The sequence below is a fragment of the Scyliorhinus torazame genome, chromosome 15, assembly GCF_047496885.1.
Source record: "Scyliorhinus torazame isolate Kashiwa2021f chromosome 15, sScyTor2.1, whole genome shotgun sequence".
NCBI lineage: Eukaryota > Metazoa > Chordata > Chondrichthyes > Carcharhiniformes > Scyliorhinidae > Scyliorhinus > Scyliorhinus torazame.
The window spans coordinates 161,929,111-161,952,131 of record NC_092721.1 but is presented as its reverse complement, the minus strand read 5'-3'; the positions used below and the strand labels follow the sequence as shown (position 1 = coordinate 161,952,131).

Below are 23,021 nucleotides of genomic sequence, written 5' to 3'. Positions count from 1 at the left end.
TGGCAGTGCCAAGATGCCAGTTGGGCAGTGCCATTCGAGCACAACGCTGCCACTGGATCACGCTCATAGATGTTAACTGGTAGCAAACACAAAATTGGATTGAAAAGAAAGCTCTTGAAAGAGTTCCACAAGTACTTGCATGGCCAGAAATTTACTTTGGTCACTGATCCAAAGTCAATAATAGCTAACTGGAACCCAAGACAGCTATCCTAATCCATTTGACATTATAATGCAATGCTGGGCACTAACTTTTATTGACGATTGAAATGGAGTCCTGATAATCCATAGATCAATTAAATATAGATGCTCTGTCAAGGTAGCAAGAATATATTTATCAATTTTGATAGAGATGGAAACATATTCAATATTTCTTATTTACTGAGTTGGCCATGTTCGCAAAGGGAAACTTATAGAAATCCAGTACTTATTCAATTATGCAACTATGTATTAAATGGATGGCTAATCCATTTAAAAGATGAAGATCTTGAGCATAATTCAGTCCACAGACAAAATAGGATTCTGCCTATTAAGTGCTAAGGTCATATAATCAAAACAAATAGGAGTAGGCCATTTGGCCCATCGCATCTGCTCTGCCATTCAATAATATCATGGCTGACCTCATTGTGGCCTGCATTTTCCTGCCACTCCCCATAACTCTTGTCAGTCAGCCTTGAATATATTGAATGACACAGACTCCACTGGCCTCTGTGGAACAGAATTCCAAACAATAACAGCATGCAGAATAAATTCCTTCCCATCTTGGTCTTAAATTGGAGACCCATTCGGCTCGATTCAACCAAATGGAACAAATTCCATAGCAAGCACATTTCCCAGCGCTTGCAGTGCCGAGAAATGCGTGGCTATACAACGCAACTCGCGTTGTATAAGGAGTCTCAGCGGGGACCGCGCGGCCAAGGCCGCACATAGTCCCGTTTTTACATTGGGGAGCTCCGCTCGCTGGAACTCCCACATGTAGCGAGAGATCGGGATGCTATTTTTAAATGGCGTCTCAATTACCAAGTCCACTGAAGCGATCCCCGACATTCACCGCCCCCAGTCCGAACGGATTATGGGAGGGTCCCCACACCTCCCCAACACCCATGTAAGGCACTCCTTGGCAGTGCCAACCTGGCACCCTGGGCTGTGCCCATGTCAGCTGGAAATGCCAGCTCAGCAGTACCAACAGCGCCAAGGCACCATCCTGCCCAAAGGGCATGCAGCTGGTGGCCTCTGATCCCCTGGGAGACCTCCATGAGTGCCTTTCTGTCTGGTCCAAGTTTGTGAGGACCATCACTGAACAGCTATTGCCCAAGCTCTCCGAGCCGAAGGGGATGAATCTCAAAGTCTCAGGTACATTGGGAATCTACACATTAAAGTGAGACTAGTTGTCGCGCTTTAATATGCAGATTCAATATGTAATATCGCGCTTTAATATGTTATGGAGGAGAATGCTGAGACCCAGGCTATTAGAATAGATGGCACTGAGGTACGTAGGGAAGAGGTGTTGGCAATTCTGGACAGGCTGAAAATAGATAAGTCCCCGGGGCCTGATGGGATTTATCCTAGGATTCTCTGGGAAGCCAGGGAAGAGATTGCTGAGCCTTTGGCTTTGATTTTTATGTCATCATTGGCTACAGGAATAGTGCCAGAGGACTGGAGGATAGCAAATGTGGTCCCTTTGTTCAAGAAGGGGAGTAGAGACAACCCCGGCAACTATAGACCGGTGAGCCTCACGTCTGTTGTGGGTAAAGTCTTGGAGGGGTTTATAAGAGACAAGATTTATAATCATCTAGATGGGAATAATATGATCAGGGATAGTCAGCATGGCTTTGTGAAGGGTAGGTCATGCCTCACAAACCTTATCGAGTTCTTTGAGAAGGTGACTGAACAGGTAGACGAGGGTAGAGCAGTTGATGTGGTGTATATGGATTTCAGTAAAGCATTTGATAAGGTTCCCCACGGTAGGCTATTGCAGAAAATACGGAGGCTGGGGATTGAGGGTGATTTAGAGATGTGGATCAGAAATTGGCTAGCTGAAAGAAGACAGAGGGTGGTGGTTGATGGGAAATGTTCAGAATGGAGTTTAGTTACAAGTGGCGTACCACAAGGATCTGTTCTGGGGCCGTTGCTGTTTGTCATTTTTATCAATGACCTAGAGGAGGGCGCAGAAGGGTGGGTGAGTAAATTTGCTTGGCATGGGTAGGCAGATAGGAGTGGGGAGGCTATTATTTTAAGCCAATTGGTTAAAAGGCAGGAAGGGGGGTTACATCCACTGAGGATGCCTTGTGCACACATTAGGGGCACCTTCCACCCACCCCCTTTGTTGCTTCCCACTTCGCCTCCAAAACACACTCCCGTAGCCCCCTCGAATGCCCGATTTCTCCCCACCTTAAAAGCTCAGAACTTATTTCGCTCCAGACAGCATCACTCTTTCTCGTGGGTCTGCTTGCAATTCCCACGACTGAGCCAATCAGATTGGCCAGCAGCTCGGGGGCAGGACTTCTCCCACTGATAGATAGATGTCTGACCCTCATTGGCAGCATATTACTGCTGTGGGGTGAACTTGTTTAGCATCGCTCAGTGCAACACAGACTTTCGTTTCAGGGAGGCGAGCGATATGCACCCTCCTGTAAAATTCAGCTGTGAATTTCCCTTTCACAACACCATGCTGATTCTGCATGTTATCATAGTTTTCCAAATGTCCTGGTATTCCTTCCTTAATAATGGATTCTAACATTTTCCCAGTGACAGATGCTCAAGTAACTATGGTTCCTTTCTTTCTGTCTCTCTTCTTTCTTGAACAAAGGTGGTACGTTTGCAACTATTTGTTAACCTTAATTTCTATGAGTTTTCCTAGTAATTGTTTCTCCAATGATCGTGATTGTTTTAAGTTCCTTTCTCCCTTTTGCCCCCTGCTCTTGGAATATTTTTAGTGCCTTCTACTGTGAAAACAGATACAAGATTCTTGTTCAAACCTCAGCCATTTCCTCATTTCCCATTATTACTTCCCCAGTCTCCACCCCTAAGAGACAAACATTCACTTTGGCTGCTCTGTTCCTTTTATATACATGTTGAAACCTTTACTGTTTGTTTTTATATGTCCTGATCATTTTATCTCATACTTCTATTTCTTTCTTATTCTTATTTTGTTCATTCTTTGCTGGTTTATAACCAGCAGGGGCTGGATTCTCAAAAAATGTGGCTATGGCCCCACACCAGCATAAAAACACTGGCGTTTCACTCTTGACTTTCCTCAGAAAAATCTACAGCTATTCTCCTGCCTTGAAGGGGCTGGCAGGGCCCCGGAGTGCTTCTCGCAGCTTCAGCTGCAGATATGGGCCTTCAGCGGCCGCGCTGTGAGCAATGGCCGACTCGGACCGCGGACCAACATCGATCATGTAGACCCCCCCCCCAGATGGTGCGCGTCTGCGGATCCGAGCTGCTTGATCGCATGACCTGGCCGCCCATGAGGCCTCCCCCCCCCCCAGTGCTCGATCTTCCCACCCTCAACGACGCTGTCGGGAACTCGACAATTTTGCCCGAAGAATCACGGGGGTGTGCCTCTGTAAATGGCCCCTAGCCGCACCGCGGAAATCGTGGGTACCGGAGAATCGCGGGAGCAGCACCGGCTACAATTTCCACATAAACTGGGATTTTCCGCCTCCGGGCCGAATGCAATTTGGCCGCGGGGTTGCAAGAATCCAGCCCCTTATCTTTGTAACACTGTACATCTTTTCCAATTTGACACCCCCTTTACTTCCTTAATTAATCACGAGCGCTCATCCTTGTCATGGAGTCTTTCTTTCTCAATGGTATACATCTTTGTTGAGATTTTCAATATCTTCCAAATATCTATAACTGCTTCTCTACCATCTTACCTTTTATTCTATTTTCCTATTTCACTTCAGCCAACTCTGTCTTCATGACCTTGTAATTGTATTTATTCAAGTTTATGGTACTTGTTTCATGCACAAATTTCTTGCTCCCAAAATGAATGTGAAATTCTATCATGTTATGGTTAGTCTTACCTAAAATTCTTTCTTATGAGGTCATTTATTAATCCTGACACATTACACATTATCTGGTTTAAAACAGCTTGTTCCCTGGTTAGTTCTGAAATGTATTGGTCAAAGAAACTCTCCTGAATGCACTCTATGAACTCATCTCAGGCTACATTTACCAATTTTATTCATCCAATCGAAATGAAGAGCTTAATCTCCCACAGTTATTGCAGTACCTTTCTTATGCCCAGCCATTATTTCGTGATTTATAGTCTGCCTATATTGTAGGTACCATCAGGAGGCCTATAAACCAATCCCACCCATGACTTATTTCCTTCACTATTTCCATCCAAACTGTTTTGATACACTATTTCCATCCAAACTGTTTCTATACACTATTTCCACCCAAACTATTTTTATATCTTTATCCTCTGAACCAAGATTGTTTCTCACTTCTGTACTGACATCATCCTTGATTAACAAGCAGCCATACCTTTTTTCTTCTTCCTGTCCTTCCAAAATGTTAAATACGGTTGAATATTCAGGTCCCAAGTGGACACTTTGCACCATGTCTCTATAATGGCTATAATGTCAAACTCATTTATTTCTATATTGCTATCAATTCATGTATCTTTTTACAAATATTGTGTGCATTCAATTGGCGCTTTTAATTCCGTCTTTTTGAAACCTTTCCCTACTCTGACCTTATTTATTGGTGCACACTTGCGTTTGTACACTCTGGTTACCATTACCAACATTGCTACCCTGCACTATTGTCTTGTCCTTTGCAAGTCTCTCCTCATGTGAACGCTCCCCCACCACCCCCGACACAATTTTGTCTAAAGCCTTCTCTACAATCCCAGTTGTATGATTCGCCAGGACACTGGCCCAGAAGAGTTCAGGGAGGGTTGACACAGCAGTATAGCTCCCACTTTCCCCAGAACTGTTTTCAGTGTCTTCCAAATTGAAACCCAATTCACCCACACCAATGGAGAAGGGAGCTAACTTGAGCTTTGACAGAGTCATCAGACTCGAAAGGTTAGCTCCCTGCTATCTCCACAGATGCTGTCTGATGTGCTACGATTGTTCAGTATTCTCTATTTTTGTTTCAGATTCCAGCATCTGCAGTAATTTGCTTATATCACTCACACCAATCTTTGAGCCATTCATTCAACTCTGATCTTATGTACCCTATGACAATTCTCTTGTGGCTCAGAGAGTGATGCTGGGAATATTATCTTTATGGTTCTGCTTTGTAATTTATCTCTATCTACACATTAACCCTCAGTAGAACCTCTTTCTAATTCCTACCTGTGGTATCGGTACCCATGTGGATCATGACAATTGGAAACTTCATCTCCTATTCCAATTTCCTCTCCAATCCCAAGATGTCTTTAACCCCGACATTGGGCAGTCAATACAACATTTAGGACTCACCCTTTGGTTGCAAAAAACAATGGGCGGGATTCTCCGATTGCCGACGCCGAAATCACATTCGGTGATCAGCCGGAGAATCCCTTTTTACGCCAAAATCAGGGGTGGCGCCGTTTTTTCGATGCTCCACCCAGTGATGGGCCGACTTCGCGACAGCGTCGGTCGCGTGTCCTCTCAACGTTCGTAAACCTGACGTGGCAGCTGCCGACTGTGTCCAGCTTTGCCACAGTCGGGGCAGGAGCCATTCCGTCGTTCCATATCGGCAGGTAAAGCCGAGGGCTTTACATGGCGCAGCTGCTATCCCCCACACCGGACGGAGCATCGGTGCGGGTGTGTCGCCGACTTTTTGGTGGTAAGGCCAGATGCATCCTCCGGACATAGCCTCAAAATCGAAGAATCCAGCCCAGTGTCTATCCCCCAATTATTCTGTCCAATAAAATCCTTGGATTCAAAGCTTGTATATTTTGAGACAGACCCTAAGTAGAAAGGGAAACTGAGGAAGGACTGAAAGACCAAAAATGCAAAGTTATGCTTTAGTTCTCGCACACTGGGCTTTATAAAGCATATTTGCAGTTGTAATCAGGCTCCGTGATTGTCCCACTCAAATCGCACAAAGGTGACAGCTGGAGGCAGAGTGCAGCGACACCAAGTGCTCAAATCCAGGTATTAATAAGGGAGGGAATTTGTCCAGTCTGATTTGAGGTGGTGCTCTGGCTTTTTGCCAGAGTGATCCAAGAGAGCGAGCTGGAGACAGCGAGACCCGAGAATTAATTAGGTATTAATTAGGTGTGCAGGTCGGTAATAGGTGAGTTTTAAATCATTTCTCTTTACACCTACTCAAGAAGATCTTCATCTAAATGACCAAACCTCAAACAGAATTGTAAACATTTAACAAATTATTGCTTAGTTCGAGAATCTTTGACATTATGTAAATAATACTTAACCAAAATCAAAATAAAATTAATCTAAATTCACAATGTGAGACCTTTTCCTACCATTCAAAAAACATGATGAGCAAGATTGCAGCTGTGTACAATAAATAAAGCATGCTATATTTCAGCAAGTTTATGCCAAATTACAAAACTGCTCATTGTTCTGTGTCAAGCTAAACATGCGGTATATCCATAAGATCTGAAAAACTCAAACTTTACTTTCAAAAGCAGATTGTGTCAATTGGCCACTAGAGGGCAATAATAGGCACAAATTTGAAATAGATGCCCTGCTATGGAGACCTTTTGGTGGGGGTTTAAATTGGAAATCCCTGAAAAAATGCGTGAGCTCCTATGGTGTGTCAGCCAGTGCTGTCAGAAAATTGGGTCTTAGAATTACACATAGTATAAGATTTCTGTACTCAAATTCTGAAGCTTTAACACATATCTGTATAAGTGTAATCACGATAATTTAGAATCTAAGTGAATCTTTGTAACTTTAGCTTGCATATTTGCCTCAAAAATCATGAAGCTCAGCCAGTCTGATTAGAACCGTTATAAATTAATAAGATGTCTCTCTGGTTTCACACTGAGGAAAGTGATAGAGGAAGAGTTAACATCAGATGCACAAGAATTAAAAAAACAATTGCATTCCTCAGTAAGTAGTCAATTGGCTCGAACAATTTGTAAAGGAAGGAACTAATTAACTGTTGAGGACAAGGTTTTTCAAATCTTTCCAGCCGCGGAACCCTTAAGGAACATCATCATTATATTGAAGAATTGCACCACATAAAATGGTGGGCGCTACTCTACCCCCGCCTGGTGGGAGAATCGCCGGGGCGCCGTGCGAATCGCGCCACGCCGCCCCGACCCCCACATGCTATTCTCCCACCCCCCCGGAAACAAGCGGCGCGCGATTCGCAAGTGCGGATTCTCCAGCCGGATGGGCCGAGCGGCCGCTACGACACGAAAGGTTCCCGCCGGCGCCGTCCACCCCTGGTCACTGCCGGCGGGAACTCTGCGGAAACGCTGGGGGGGGGCGGCCTGTTGGGGGGGGGGGGGGGCTCCTTCACCGGGGTGTCCTCCGATGGGGTCTGGCCTGCGATCGGGGCCCACCAATCGGCGGGCCGGCCTCTCCCCCCCGTGCCTACCTCCTTCCGCGCGTGGCCCCAGAACACCGGCTCCATGTTGGTGAGGGGCCGGCGTGCGTAAGACGTTCCCCACGCATGTGCAGGATGGCGCGGCCCAACTGCGCATGCGCGGGTTGGTGCTCATTTGGTGTTGCGTAAGGGCACTGGAGCGGCGTGAACCGCTCCAGCACCGTGCTGGGCCCCTGTGAGGGCCATAATAGGTCGTGTCCGGGCCCTGTTTGCGCCGTCGTGAAACGCGACGGTGTTCACGACAGCGCGAACACTTGGCCTCAATATCGGAGAATCGCCCCCGGTATTTTTCACAATAGTGACATCGAAAAACAAATTTAAAAGATGTTTCTATGTCTTATGTGCAGACATTCATTATCGTAAATATGTTCTGTTATTCAACAAATACCTCCAAGTCTGAATATTTTGTTATTTTTAAAAAAATGTAGAGTACCCAATTCATTTTTTCCAATTAAGGGGCAATTTAGCGTGGCCAATCCACCTACCCTGCACATCTATGGGTTGATGTGGGCGAAACCCATGCAAAGTCGGGGAGAATGTGCAAAGTCCACACGGGCAGAGACCCAGAGCCAGGATCGAACCTGGGACCTCGGTGCCGTAAAGCAGCAGTGCTAACCACTACATTTTGTTATTTTTAATGGAAGCCCTCACTCACTCACACCCCCCACGCCCGGCGCCTGTGGTCCCTGCTCCGCTCGGGTCACCCAGGCTCCTCTCGATAGGCTGAGTATTGCCAAAACGGTGAGGCAACCGCCTTCGATTGGGCAAGCTGCAAGGAAAGCTATTCTTTTAACTTAAAACAGCCGACCGACCGCAGAACCCCTGGAGGAGCTCCGTAGAACCCTGGCAGTTTGGGAACTCCTGGGTTAGGGTAAAAGAAAGGAGGTTGAAACAATTATCTCAGTAATGTTGCCTGTGTCAAAAAAAAATTGCAATGATTCAATTGTGATATGAGCTAATTGCACAGTTTTTAAAAGTCCACAGCTATGTGAAGCACTGCAATAACATTGAAGGTATTACATTTGGTGATATAGTTGTGTGGGTTTGCAGATTTTATTTCCTATATACAAAGCTCTTCCTACTGGTCATGCTACCATGGAGCATCACAGAACAAAGAATATTATTCCTTGTTCTTTTAACAAAATAATGGAAACTTCGAAGCGAAACCGTAAAATTGAAAAACTTGCAAAGACATACGAAGGCTCTCGCCCAAAGTATTAAACAAACTTAATTTTATTTGGCTTCTGAGATCAAATCAGAGCTCCCACATCAACTAATCAGGGTCTCCCTAAACAGCTGAAGAGAAAAACTCTTCTCAACAAGATTGCAGACTCATACACCTCCGAGTGATATATTAACAAGACTATATAACATCACGTGCAAACCATCGAAGCTGGGGAATAATCAATAGTCAAGGGGCACAGCATTGTGTGAAAATGCAGTTTTTAATGGAAATGAGTGAGAGGAAATAGAACATTACAGCGCAGTACAGGTCCTTCGGCCCTCGATGTTGCGCCGATCTGTGAAACCACCCTAAAGCCCATCTACCCTCTTCCCTTATCGTCCATATGTCTATCCAATGACCATTTGAATGCCCTTAATGTTGGCGAGTCCACTACTGTTGCAGGCAGGACATTCCACACCCTTACTGCTCTCTGAGTAAAGAACCTACCCCTGACTTCTGTCCAGGCAGCACGGTAGCATTGTGGATAGCACAATTGCTTCACAGCTCCAGGGTCCCAGGTTCGATTCCGGCTTGGGTCACTGTCTGTGCGGAGTCTGCACATCCTCCCCGTGTGTGCGTGGGTTTCCTCCGGGTGCTCCGGTTTCCTCCCACAGTCCAAAGATGTGCAGGTTAGGTGGATTGGCTACGATAAATTGCCTTTTGTGTCCAAAATTGCCCTTGCTGTTGGGTGGGGTTACTGGGTTATGGGGATAGGGTGGAGGTGTTGGCCTTGGGTAGGGTGCTCTTTCCAAGAGCCGTGTAGACTCGATGGGCCGAGTGGCCTCCTTCTGCACTGTAAATTCTATGATATATCTATCTCCCCTCAATTTAAAGCTATGTCCCCTCGTGCGAGACATCACCATCCGAGGAAAAAGGCTCTCACTGACAACCTTTCTAATCCTCTGATCATCTTGTATGCCTCAATTAAGTCACCTCTTAACCTTCTTCTCTTGAAGGAAAACAGCCTCAAGTCCCTCAGCCTTCCCTCATAAGATCTTCCCTCCATACCAGGCAATGACCCTGCCTCCATTGGGGAAATGAGCATCACTAAAAAGACAAACATTTATTGCACATCCCGAAATGCCCTTGAGCCTTGAACCACTGCAATCCATATGGTGTAGATACAACCACAATAATGTGAGGGATCAAGTTTCAGGATATTGATCTATTAACAGTGAAGGAATGGCGATTAGTTCCAAGTCAGGATGGTCCTTTTGACTTTTCTTCAGAGTTAAAGAGAGGAAGAAATGGGATGGATTTGTATGATTTAAGAATAGTTAGAACAGGTGGAGCAAAACAGAAGGTCAGGAATAGGTGGGATGGAGGGGAAAGCGTGCGGAGAGATGGAGATGGGTCAAACACTTTTGAGTGACCCTCCATCCGAAAACCATGATGGGAACTCCTTGCCCTCACTTTATTTCCCACCAGCCTCTGCACTCAAAGGATCATGCTCCGCTATTTCCACGAACTCCAGCATGATGCCACCACCAAACATATGTTCATCTCAATCCCACCCCTGTCCACATTCCGCAGAGAACACCCTCTTTGACATTGTAGCCATCTGGGATGCCCACTTCCAGAATACAAAATGGATGATCGCAAAGACTGTAGGGAACTATGAACAATGTTAAGAAAGCAAGCAGGAACAGAGCCTGTATGCATATTGAGGAAACAGCTCCCAGACGGGACTGAAACTGTAGGGCAATTAACATATTGATGGCCCATTTCCAGGAACAAAGGAAAGATACACTGAAGCAACCGATCTAGCTCCAGACACCGCGGCACCAGTTTCCCAAACCGAAAGCGTAAACAAAGCAAGGCCAACGGCCACATAGGACGCGCCCAGCCATCAGGGCACCCACTCCTTTTTGGTCAAGATCAATATGAGTGATCAAGATACGGCCCAATTGATTGGGGCCCAGTTCAAGGTCCGCCCAAAAGCGCACGAAGCCCCTTCGGGTATACGAAGAAGGCCCCGAGAGAGAATCGCTCTCTTGGACTCGGCTCTCAAAGCGGAGAGACCCGTCCACCAGCTACAGCAGAAGCAGGTAAGTCCAAGATCAACGCTCGCTACCAGACGAAAGACCTTAGCTGTTCTCCTGTACCACTTCGAACCCAACAGCCTCAGATCTGAACAACGGCCATTGTTCCTCTGACTGAGTGGGCACCCGAAGCTAAGTATAGGCGATAGCGTTAGAGATCGTTTAATTTGTAGTATTTTGTGCATGAGTAGATATTAGTGTGTGTGTAAATAATTAGTATTGACTTTGAATTAACTAACTGGTGTTTTGGCTCTTTGATCAGTATTCGGGTTTGAACCTAGAGGCGGTATCGAAAGATACCTGGCGACTCTAAAGCAAACATAATTAGGATTAAGGAAGGTGACCATATTCACCGCCATATTCATAACCAGAGAAACAGCAACAGCATCCTGGTCCAAACCTCCATCACCGCCAAATCTTCACCCTCTTTCCAAAGCACTTTCCCATTGAATTGCAGAAAGTGCAACACCTGCCCCTTTACCTCTTCCCTCCTTACTGTCCAAGACCCCAAATACCCCAAATTCAGATGAAGAGCATTTCACTTGCCCCCCCTTCAATTTGGTCTTCTGTATTCGCTAATCCCAATCCAGTCTCCTGTATATTACGGAGACTAAACGCAGACTGCATGACATTTTCTTTTTAATTTATCCAATTATGGGGCAATTTAGTGTGGCCAGTCCACCTACCCTGCACATCTTTGGATTGTAGGGGTGAGACCCATACAGACACAGGGTGAATGTGAAAACTCCACACAGACAGTGACCCGGGACCAGGATCGAACCCGAGTCCTCAGTGTCGTGAGGCAGCAGTGCTAACCACTGCGCCACCCTGCCACCCAGACTGCGTGACCGTTTTGCGGAACATCTGCGCTTGATCCTCAAGCATGACTTTGACCTTCTTGTCATTTGCCATTACAACTCACCATCTTGCTCTCATGCCGAAGAATCCATCCTTGGCCTGCTGCAATGTTCCAGTGAAGCCCAATGCAAACTGGAGGAACTGCGCCTCATCTTCCGATTAACCACTTTACAAGCTTATGGACTAAATATGATGTTCAACAACTTCAGAACATGAACTCTCTCCTTTATCTTGACTCCTTTATCTTGACTCCCTTTATTGATCCAATTTTTTGTCTCAATGTCCCCTACCTCCCCCACAGGACTACCTGTCACTTGTTCTCAAGTTTTGATTTCACAGACTGCTGAACCTTATTCTGCTGTTAACACATTCGGCTATCTTACCTTTATGCCACTATCAGTACCTTATTTAGACTTTAACATTACCATGAACATTCATAGACAGTTGGGGCTAGTCAGGGCCTGCCCTGTAAACAGATATCGGAAGATAATCGGTCATAATATCTTTGAATCCCTATAGTGTAGGATGCCATTCGGCCCATCGAGTCTGCACTGTCGCTCCGAAACACCACCCGACCTATGCCCATGCCCCGACCCCATGCCCGTAACCCAGTAACCCCACCAAAACTTTTGGACACAAAGGTACAATTTAGCATGACCAATCCACCGAACGTGCACATCTTTGGACTATGGGAGGAAACCCACACAGTCACGGGACAAAGTGCAAACTCCATACAGAGAGTCACCCAAGGAAATAATTGAACCTGGGTCCCTGACATTGTGAGACAGCAATGCTAACCATTTTGCCACAGTGCCACATTCAAATGGATCGATTGTTATGGATTACCCAGATGAAGCCGGACTTTCTGGCACCTAGATTTCCCGCCACTACCATATATGGGATAAGGCTACGTGTGGACAATGCATCTGAAGATTGATCCTGGGTTGGATTGCAGTTACAATCGTCAATTTTATTGGGTGTTGCAACTCCCACCCTGAGACTTAATTGGCTAAGGGCCAGAAAAGCTTCCAGGACGCAAAGAGGGGTATAAGGAAGAGGTATCCAGAGACCCATCCCAGCAAAGACTCAACGCAGAGGCAGTGGAGAAGACTCCTCGCCGTACCAGAGGACAGAAGGAAGCAGCATGCGAGACTCACCTTTGCAGACGAAGGCCCTGAGACAACTGAGTCTCAGAGGATTGGACCCGCAGCTCAATTCAGTTCATCGGCAGGGTGATATTAAGAATCTTAAGGCATACTATAGTTGGGGGAATTTAAGGGAAAACTGCTTCATTGTGTTTTTAAATAAACTTGGGTTGAATTGTGAACTTGTGTTTGTCCTTTGTTCATCTCGCAAATAAGGACACCTGGGTAAAACCTTTGAATAATAAACTGGTCGAAGTGTCTGAATTTTACAGACAACATATTCCAAGATTTCTTTGTTCCTCTACCGCACCTAGACTTCCACCTTCCAAGAAGTAAATGATTTCATGTTCTTCCTGCCAACATGTACTACCTCATACTTATCTATGTTTAACTTCATTTAGCAATTGTTTGCCCATTCTGCACGTTTATTAATGAATTAATTGGTGTCCGCCTCAGTATTTACTACTGTCCCAAATTTGGTATGATTCCCAAATTTGGAAATAATTCCAAAGTCCAAATCATTAATTAACGTAAATTATGAAGAATGATGCCTGTACTGAACCTTGTTAGACGTTTTAGTTGCTGTGATATGAAGAGTCTAAAGTTCTGTTCCATTTTCACAAACACATTTATTTCATTCCAACAGCCTTTGCACAAAACTCTAACCATCCATCACCTGACAGAGGCCACCAGAAGCCCCTTTACATATCAGTGTCAATTAATGGATACTTAACATAAATGAGACAACTAATTGCAATGTCTCTTAACCCATTACTTAACAGTCTCCCCTTCCTTGGAGAAAAAAAATAATTAGGTGAAAACAAAATTTCACGAGAAAGAAAAAAAAAGTCACAGAAACAAGCGCCCTTCATTAACAATATCCAAAAGTTTCTGTGAACTCGCCCCTCTTTTCGTAAAACAGTCTGACAGTTGATAGCTCCTGTCGACCCATTTAATTTTTGTTATTTCCCCTGTCCAACATCTGCTTCAAACTTGCGATGTCTATGTGTAACCTCTTTTCATTGACACTTTTTGTAGAGTGCACATTTTCCCACAGGGATTTATTGTCAGTGACAGTCAATAGGTATATTACCCAAATCCCCGAATCCCAAAATTTCTGTCAATATCATACTTATATAAAAGGCCACATACACCGCCTGCACAAGGCTAAACATCTCAGCAGCCAAAGTGCTTTTTACCACTCTCCTTATTTTCTTTGTTTCCCACACAAGCGGGCAACATTTACCATTGTTCCCCAAAAGGGAAATGATAAAACATCCTGCGCTTGAAACCCCATCACATAAATTTGCGTAGGACGCATCACTATAAACTATGAGTTTCAAGTGCTTAACGTCACCTAAAACCAGGAACTTCAAAACACACTCCTGCATTTTTAGTTTGGCCAATGGTTTATTTGCTCTTATTATGCCTTCCACTTTGGGATCATTCATTTTTGTACTCAACTCTAAGACATCAAAACTCACGTCCGGTCTAGTCTGTCTACCTAACCAGTTCAGTTGCCCAATTAAACTTCGCAATTGCACTTTTTCTATCTTTGAAACCATTGCGTCTTTTTGTGAAACTCGGCTAATTGCTGTTGGGCTGATGCTTTCCAAATAAGATTGCTGACGTAAAGTTGCCCCTAACTTAGTCTGTCCAATTTCCAGTCCAATATATTTAAATGCACCGGAAGCCTGACTTCCAACCCTGAATTCTTTCCTCAAACCAGAGATTACAATAGCTTCAAAATCACTAGTCCCACCCCACACAAAATCATCGACATGCATCATAAAAATGCCAGAAAGATTTCCTTTATAGTGCCAGTAAAACATTGCAGGATCTGCTTTCAACTGGCAACAGCCTAACTTTAACAAAACTGACCTTACTGAAAAATACCAGACTCTAGATGCATCATTTAATCCATATACACATTTGTTCAACTTCCGGAGTACCCCTTCTGTGTTAGCTGCTTCTTTAGGAGGACGGAGAAAAATGTCTCTCTGGAGCTGATGCCCCTGCAAAAAGGCAGCTTTTATATCTATAGATTTGCATTCCCATGCCTTTGTGGCTAATAGAGCCAAGAAGATCTTTAAAATAACCTTTCCTGCTGTAGGTGAATCTACCCTTCAATCCTGATCTTCTAAGTTTTCTTCAAATCCCCTTGCCACAAGCCTGGCCTTTGCATTATAAGTTCCATCCGGAAGAACCTCTTCCGTGCAAATCCATCTGTGGGATAGAGCTCTTTGTCCCCTATCCGGTACTTTCGTGTATACCCCAAATTCACTCCAACTATGCAATTCCTGCTGTTTAGCTTCTTTAATAACGTTTTCATCTAATTTATTTGAAGCCACCAAAATCTCAATTGCATGTGGGCTTCTACTCCTATTAGTATTCTAAGTTTTACTCAGGTTCCGAGATCTTGACAAACTACGTCCCCTCTCCCGCCTGGTATCTCCTTCTGTACTGCTACTGCTTGATCTTTCCCTTCTGCTGTGGGATGTCCTTTCAATAGTTCTCGACCTTTTCCTGCGGACCTTTTCACTATCCAATGTACTATCTGAACTGGCACTGCGTTTCTGTGCCCTCCATTTTTGAACTTCGTTTTCCCAATCCATTGTCTTGACTCCTTCCCCTGAATGCTGTACATTCAACCAATGTTTATACTTTCCAGTGGCCTTCCCTGCTCTACTAATAACAGTTGCATCCTTCCATTGACTAGACCCTTCAGGCAAGTATGTCACTTTTGTACCAACTTTTGGCAGTTGCCCTTTCGGAAAAATGGCCTGCTCTAATTCATCAGAAGTGTTGTGTTCCTCCACAGAAACCCTGTCTATATCAGTTAATTGGTCCTCATAGTTCTGTAACACATGCGTACCAGATGACTGTGGTTCCTCGTCAAGTCTGTCTGCTCTGTCTAAATTTGAAAATTTGTAATCTGTACCCATTATCCTTGATGAATGTACCCTAACAGTTTGATTACCATGTTGCAAAATAATTGTTTTGCCATCTATGCCTATGATCTTCCCTGGGCCTTTCCATTCATTAGAATTGTCTCTCTCATAGTACACCATGTCTCCTTGCTGAAAAACGGCATCTGATGGCCGTACGTTATGTCTTAAAGCTCTGCGAATTCTTTCAGAGACTTCTGCTTCCAAAAAAGCTTTTCTACTGCTATGTAATGCATTAAAATTTTCAGCAAAACCAGAGCTGATTGTAGTCCCCTCCCAAGCTGGAGGCTGGTCATCCAAAATGGACAGAATTTTAGGATTTCTACCAAACACTAATTGATAAGGACTATAGCCCCAACCACCTGCAATGAATTCTTTGCATGTACTGCCCATGCTAAAGCTGAATTTCGCCTGCAATTTGGTCGATCTGTCAAAATTTTCCAAAGCATGTCATCGATGACAGCATGATTTCTTTTACAGACACCATTACTAAATGGGCTTTCTGCAGCCGTATTCATGACTCTGATATTTCACACATATCCCTAAACTCATCATTAGCAAATCCCCCCCCCCCATTGTCCGTAAGGAATTTTGCCGGTGGACCCATTCATGTCCCTATCCATTCTTCCACGATTTGATCCAGAATTACTCTCTTTTCTTTACTTCGTACAATCGTTGATTGACTAAATCTGGTTGCTAAATCTACAAAATGCAAAATAAATATATTATTTGCTTTATCCCAGATCTTAAGGTCCATGGCCATAATGTCGTTAAAATCCCTGGCCAAAGGTAGGGTTACTATCGGTCGTGTTGGTGTCCTTCTGTACTTCCTACAAACTTCACAGCGGTCACTGACCTGTTCTATCAATTTAGTATCATCGTCATCCCTTACCCTTGCATCCTTTAATAAATTTTTCAGCCTCCGAGGAGACGGATGTGCAAATTGCCTATGCAGTTTTAATACCACAAGCTTTTTATCAGCTAAAGTCCCATTTTCAACTGCCATTAGCACATCCTTAACCACTCTACTTGAAATATTATTTGTCAGTAATGGAACACAATAGTGTCCCGACTGTGTAAATTGTAAGTCCACCGTCTTTCCAAAAACTGTTGCCTTATCCTGTTCCATATCCAGTTTCATGTGTGCTTTCTTCATCGACGGTCTGCTCAGAAGCAAAGGTATCTCACTTGATACAACATCCGTGCTAATGAAATGATTCACTCCGGCAATATTGCAAGGGATCACCACTCTTTTCAGCGACTTCAGAGTATTATTGGCTGTTGCGGGGGAAATTTGCATACGTCCGTGTGCTGACCCTAACTTGAAGGTGGTTTGTGGAGGAGCTGTTGTCAAGGGACACTTAAACCCAAAACACTTCTTCAGTGTTTCCCTCCCTACCCCCTCCTCTAACCAAAAAGAAACCAACCGCTGTTAAGATCAAGAGGAAGGCTCGAGGGCAGGTAGAAGTCGAAAGACGTTGAACCGTGACGTCACAGCCTGCAGGTAAGGGACTGGCAAGTAGTTTTTCTTTTATTTTCCCTTCGGTGTTATCGTACGGGGCGCAGAGGTTGCTGAGTGCTTGCTGAGAAGGGGAGTGAATAACAGGTAAGCTCTTTCTTTCTTTTTCTTTTTCTAACTAGAGGGGATGGCAGGGAAGGTAGTGCAATGTTCCTCCTGCAGAATGTTTGAGGTGAGGGACGCCGTCAGTGTCCCTGCTGATTTCATCTGTGGGAAGTGCACCCATCTCCAGCTCCTCAGAAACCGCGTTAGGGAAATGGAGCTGGAGCTGGATGAATTTCGGATCATTCGGGAGGCAGAGGTGGTCATAGATAGAAGCTTCAGGGATGTAGTTACTCCGAAGAATAAAGATAGATGGGTGACAGAGGGAGGGGCTGGGAGGAAGCAGTCAGTACAGGGATACCCTGTGGTCGTTCCCCTTAGTAACAAGTATACCGCTTTGGATACTGTTGGGGCGGGGGGGGGGGGGGACTTACCAGGGGTAAGCCATGGGGGACAGATCTCTGGCACAGAGTCTGTCCCTGTTGCTCAGAAGGGAAGGGGGGAGAGGAGTAGAGCATTAGTCATTGGAGAATCCATAGTTAGGGGGATAGATAGGAGATCCTGTGGGAACGAGAGAGACTCGCGGTTGGTGTATTGCCTCCCAGGTGCAAGGGTGCGCGATGTCTCGGATCGTGTTTCCGGGATCCTTAAGGGGGAGGGGGAGCAGCCCCTAGTCGTGGTCCACATAGGTACCAACGACATAGGTAGGAAAAGGGATAGGGATGTAAGGCAGGAATTCAGGGAGCTAGGGTGGAAACTTAGATCTAGGACAAACAGAGTTATTATCTCTGGGTTGTTACCCGTGCCACGTGATAGCGAGATAGGGAATAGGGAGAGAGAGGAGTTGAACACGTGGCTACAGGGATGGTGCAGGAGGGAGGGTTTCAGATTTCTGGATAATTGGGACTCATTCTGGGGTCGGTGGGACATCTACAAACGGGATGGTCTACACCTGGACCAGAGGGGTACCAATATCCTGGGGGGGGGGAAATTTGCGAAAGCTCTTCGGGAGGGTTTGAACTAGTTCAGCAGGGGCTTGGGAACCTGAATTGTAGCTCCAGTATACAGGAGGTTGAGGATCGTGAGGTCATGAGTAAGGTTTCAAAGTTGCAGGAGTGTACCGGCAGGCAGGAAGGTGGTTTAAAGTGTGTCTTCTTCAATGCCAGGAGCATCCGGAATAAGGTGGGTGAACTTGCGGCATTGGTTGGTACCTGGGACTTCAATGTTGTGGCCATTTCGGAGACATGGATAGAGCAGGGACAGGAATGGTTGTTGCAGGTGCCGGGGTTTAGATATTTCAGGGAAGGTGGTAAAAGAGGGGGAGGGGAGGCATTGTTAGTCAAGGACAGTATTACAGTGGCAGAAAGGACGTTTGATGAGGACTCGTCTACAGAGGTAGTATGGGCTGAGGTTAGGAACAGGAAAGAAGAGGTCACCCTGTTAGGGGTTTTCTATAGGCCTCCGAAAAGTTCCAGGGATGTAGAGGAAAGGATTGCAAAGATGATTCTGGATAGGAGTGAAAGCAACAGGGTAGTTGTTATGGGGGACTTTAACTTTCCAAATATTGACTGGAAATGCTATAGTTCGAGTACTTTAGATGGGTCTGTTTTTGTCCAATGTGTGCAGGAGGGTTTCCTGACACAGTATGTAGATAGGCCAACGAGAGGCGAGGCAATATTGGATTTGGTACTGGGTAATGAACCAGGACAGGTGTTAGATTTGGAGGTAGGTGAGCACTTTGGTGATAGTGATCACAATTCGATTAAGTTTACTTTAGTGATGGAAAGGGATAGGTATATACCGCAGGGCAAGAGTTATATCTGGGGGAGAGGAAATTATGATGCGATGAGGCAAGACTTAGGATGCATCGGATGGAGAGGAAAATTGCAGGGGATGGGTACAATGGAAATGTAGAGCTTGTTCAAGGAACAGCTACTGCGTGTCCTTGATAAGTATGTACCTGACAGGCAGGGAGGAAGTGGTCGAGCAAGGGAACCATGGTTTACTAAAGCAGTCGGAACACTTGTCAAGAGGAAGAAGGAGGCTTATGTAAAGATGAGACATGAAGGTTCAGTTAGGGCGTTCGAGAGTTACAAGTTAGCTAGGAAGGCCCTAAAGAGAGAGCTAAGAAGAGCCAGGAGGGGACATGAGAAGTCTTTGGCAGGTAGGATCAAGGATAACCCTAAAGCTTTCTGTAGATATATCAGGAATAAACGAATGACTAGGGTGAGAGTAGGGCCAGTCAAGGACAGTAGTGGGAAGTTGTGCTTGGAGTCCGAGGAGATGGGAGTGGTGCTAAATGAATATTTTTCGTCAGTATTCACACAGGAAAAAGACAATGTTGTCGAGGAGAATACTGAGATTCAGGCTACTAGACTAGAAGGGCTTGAGGTTCATAAGGAGGAGGTGTTAGCAATTCTGGAAAGTGTGAAAATAGTTAAGTCCCCTGGGCCGGATGGGATTTAGCCTAGGATTCTCTGGGAAGCTAGGGAGGAGATTGCTGAGCCTTTGGCTTTGATCTTAAAGTTATCTTTGTCTACAGGAATAGTGCCAGAAGACTGGAGGATAGCAAATGTTGCCCCCTTGTTCAAGAAGGGGAGTAGAGACAACCCTGGTAACAATAGACCAGTGAGCCTTACTTCTGTTGTGGGCAAAATCTTGGAAAGGTTTATAAGAGATAGGATGTATAATCATCTGGAAAGGAATAATTTGATTCGAGATAGTCAACACGGTTTTGTGAAGGGTAGGTCGTGCCTCACAAAGCTTATTGAGTTCTTTGAGAAGGTGACCAAACAGGTGGATGAGGGTAAAGCAGTTGATGTGGTGTATATGGATTTCAGTAAAGCGTTTGATAAGGTTCCCCGCGGTAGGCTACTGCAGAAAATACGGAGGCATGGGATTCAGGGTGATTTAGCAGTTTGGATCAGAAATTGGCTAGCTGGAAGAAGACAAAGGGTGGTGGTTGATGGGAAATGTTCAGACTGGAGTCCAGTTACTAGTGGTGTACCACAAGGATCTGTTTTGGGGCCACTGCTCTTTGTCATTTCTATAAATGACCTGGAGGAGGGTGTAGAAGGATGGGTGGGTAAATTTGCAGATGACACTAAAGTCGGTGGAGTTGTGGACAGTGCGGAAGGATGTTACAAGTTACAGAGGGACATAGATAAGCTGCAGCGCTGGGCTGAGGGGTGGCAAATGGAGTTTAATGGGCTAATGGTCAGATTCTTGGTAGTGTGGATGAGCAGAGAGATCTCGGTGTCCATGTACACAGATCCCTGAAAGGTGCCACCCAGGTTGAGAGGGTTGTTAAGAAGGCGTACGGTGTGTTAGCTTTTATTGGTAGAGGGATTGAGTTTCGGAGCCATGAGGTCATGTTGCAGCTGTACAAAACTCTGGTGCGGCCGCATTTGGAGTATTGCGTGCAATTCTGGTCGCCGCATTATGGGAAGGATGTGGAAGCATTGGAAAGGGTGCAGAGGAGATTTACCAGAATGTTGCCTGGTATGGAGGGAAGATCTTATGAGGAAAGGCTGAGGGACTTGAGGCTGTTTTCCTTAGAGAGAAGAAGGTTAAGAGGTGACTTAATTGAGGCATACAAGATGATCAGAAGATTGGATAGGGTGGACAGTGAGAGCCTTTTTCCTCAGATGGTGAAGACTAGCATGAGGGGACATAGCTTTAAATTGAGGGGAGATAGATATAGGACAGATGTCAGAGGTAGGTTCTTTACTCAGAGAGTAGTAAGGGCATGGAATGCCCTGCCTGCAACAGTAGTGGACTCGCCAACACTAAGGGCATTCAAATGGTCATTGGATAGACATATGGACGATAAGGGAATAGTGTAGATGGGCCTTAGAGTGGTTTCACAGTTCGGCTCAGCATCGAGGGCCGAAGGGCCTGTACTGCGCTGTAATGTTCTATGTTCTATTATCATCCCCAAACCTGAAACTTGTGGAACTTTCAAATTCCTTAACCTTGTTACGATTTTTAGCATTCAAAGAGTCCAGGTAACATTTTAACCAGTCAATTTCACACACAGTAGATGTGCAGCCACTGTCCAATACAGCACATTTGAAGGATTCGGCAACCAACACCCTCATTACCGGCGTAAAACTGCTTGTCAATAGGACAATGCTTTCTTTCTGGTCACTATCTTTTTCCTCTTCTGACTCTTCCGTGTTATGTGTCGCTTCACTCTATCATAACAAGTTGGACAGTTGAAAGCATAATGGTATTGAGAGTCACATCGAAAACATCGATTTATCATGCCCCGTGCATTTCTGGGGTTCATCTTCCTATTGTAGGTTCTAACTGGGTTTCTGTCTTCATAATTTCCTTGTCCTGGTCTCCTTCTCGTCTTGAGCCTTGTTCGTAGCCATACGATTTCGCCATCCTGTTAGTAGTGTATCTCCCATATTCTGCCTTATTGCAGGCTGACCTATTTGGGTCATCAGAGCCATCGGAATCGAATGTTTCCCCAGAAACTTTTGTAAAGCTTTTGTCATCTGTTCGAATAAGGTATCCTTATCAGTAAACTGAACTCCTGTCAAAACCAGGAGCCTATCCATGTTGCTCACTCTAGCACAGTCAAGTAATTTAAAGGCCAACACAGACTGTGGAAATTCAGGATTGTGTTTCTGCAGCCTTTTATATAGTCTGCCAAATTCAATTATATAGTCTTCCATGGAGATATCCTCCATTTTCCGGAACTTATCAAAATACGGCCATGCTTCATACGCACTTAACAAGTCATCTTTCTGAAAATCTTATTCATATAATGCAATAAAGTCTCCAGACCTTCTTCTGAGTCTAACTCTTCCAATTCCAGCTCAGAAAGCACTTTGTTTCGGATTTTACTGCCATATGGTAGAGAAAGAGCCAATGCCATACCTTGTTTTCTCTTTCCCAAAGCAGTTACCTTAGTCCACATAACTACTGCACTTCTCCATTGGTCGTACGATTCCCTTTCAGAAAATAAGGGAGGATAGTCATATCCAGCCATCTTTATCCTCGGTTCAGCCATATATCCCTTTTTTTTTTTCTCACTCACTCCTTGGTTTGATCTGGAAAAGTTGTATCTTTCAACCCTTTCCATTTACACAGCAACCATCCTCTGCTACCAATTGTTAGACGTTTTAGTTGCTGTGATATGAAGAGTCTAAAGTTCTGTCCCTTTTTCACAAACACACATTTATTTCATTCCAACAGCCTTTGCACAAAACTCTAACCATCCATCACCTGACAGAGGCCACCTGAAGCCCCTTTACATATCAGTGTCAATTAATGGATACTTAACATAAATGAGACAACTAATTGCAATGTCTCTTAACCCATTACTTAACAAACCTGCGGCTATACTATTTTCCACCTTCCATCAAAGCTGAATATATACTCTTTACACCCACATTCCGCTTTCTGTCTTGAAGCCAGCTAGCAAACATTCTGCCACTTAACCCCTCACAACTTTTTTAGTCTATCATGGGGAACCTTATTGAAGGCCTCTTGAAAATCCAGATAAATTACATCTACTGCATTACCATTGTCTACTTTCTCTGTTACTCCAAAAATTAAATAAGGTTCAGCAAAAATATTTTCTGTTTTTAAATCTGAGCAAACGTTAATTATCATATTTTTCATTTCTGGATGTTCTTCTATTCTCTCCATTAATCAGTGATTCCATTATTATTCCTATCACTGACGTTAAACTGACTAGTCTAT

General features: G+C 44.8%; 1 protein-coding gene across 3 annotated transcripts in view; it reads right to left on the bottom strand.

Annotated features, from left to right (window-relative positions):
• Positions 1 to 23,021, bottom strand: part of nbeaa (neurobeachin a) — a 1,435,335-nt gene that overhangs the window by 811,462 nt on the left and 600,852 nt on the right. The gene's annotated exons all lie outside the window — the stretch shown is intronic.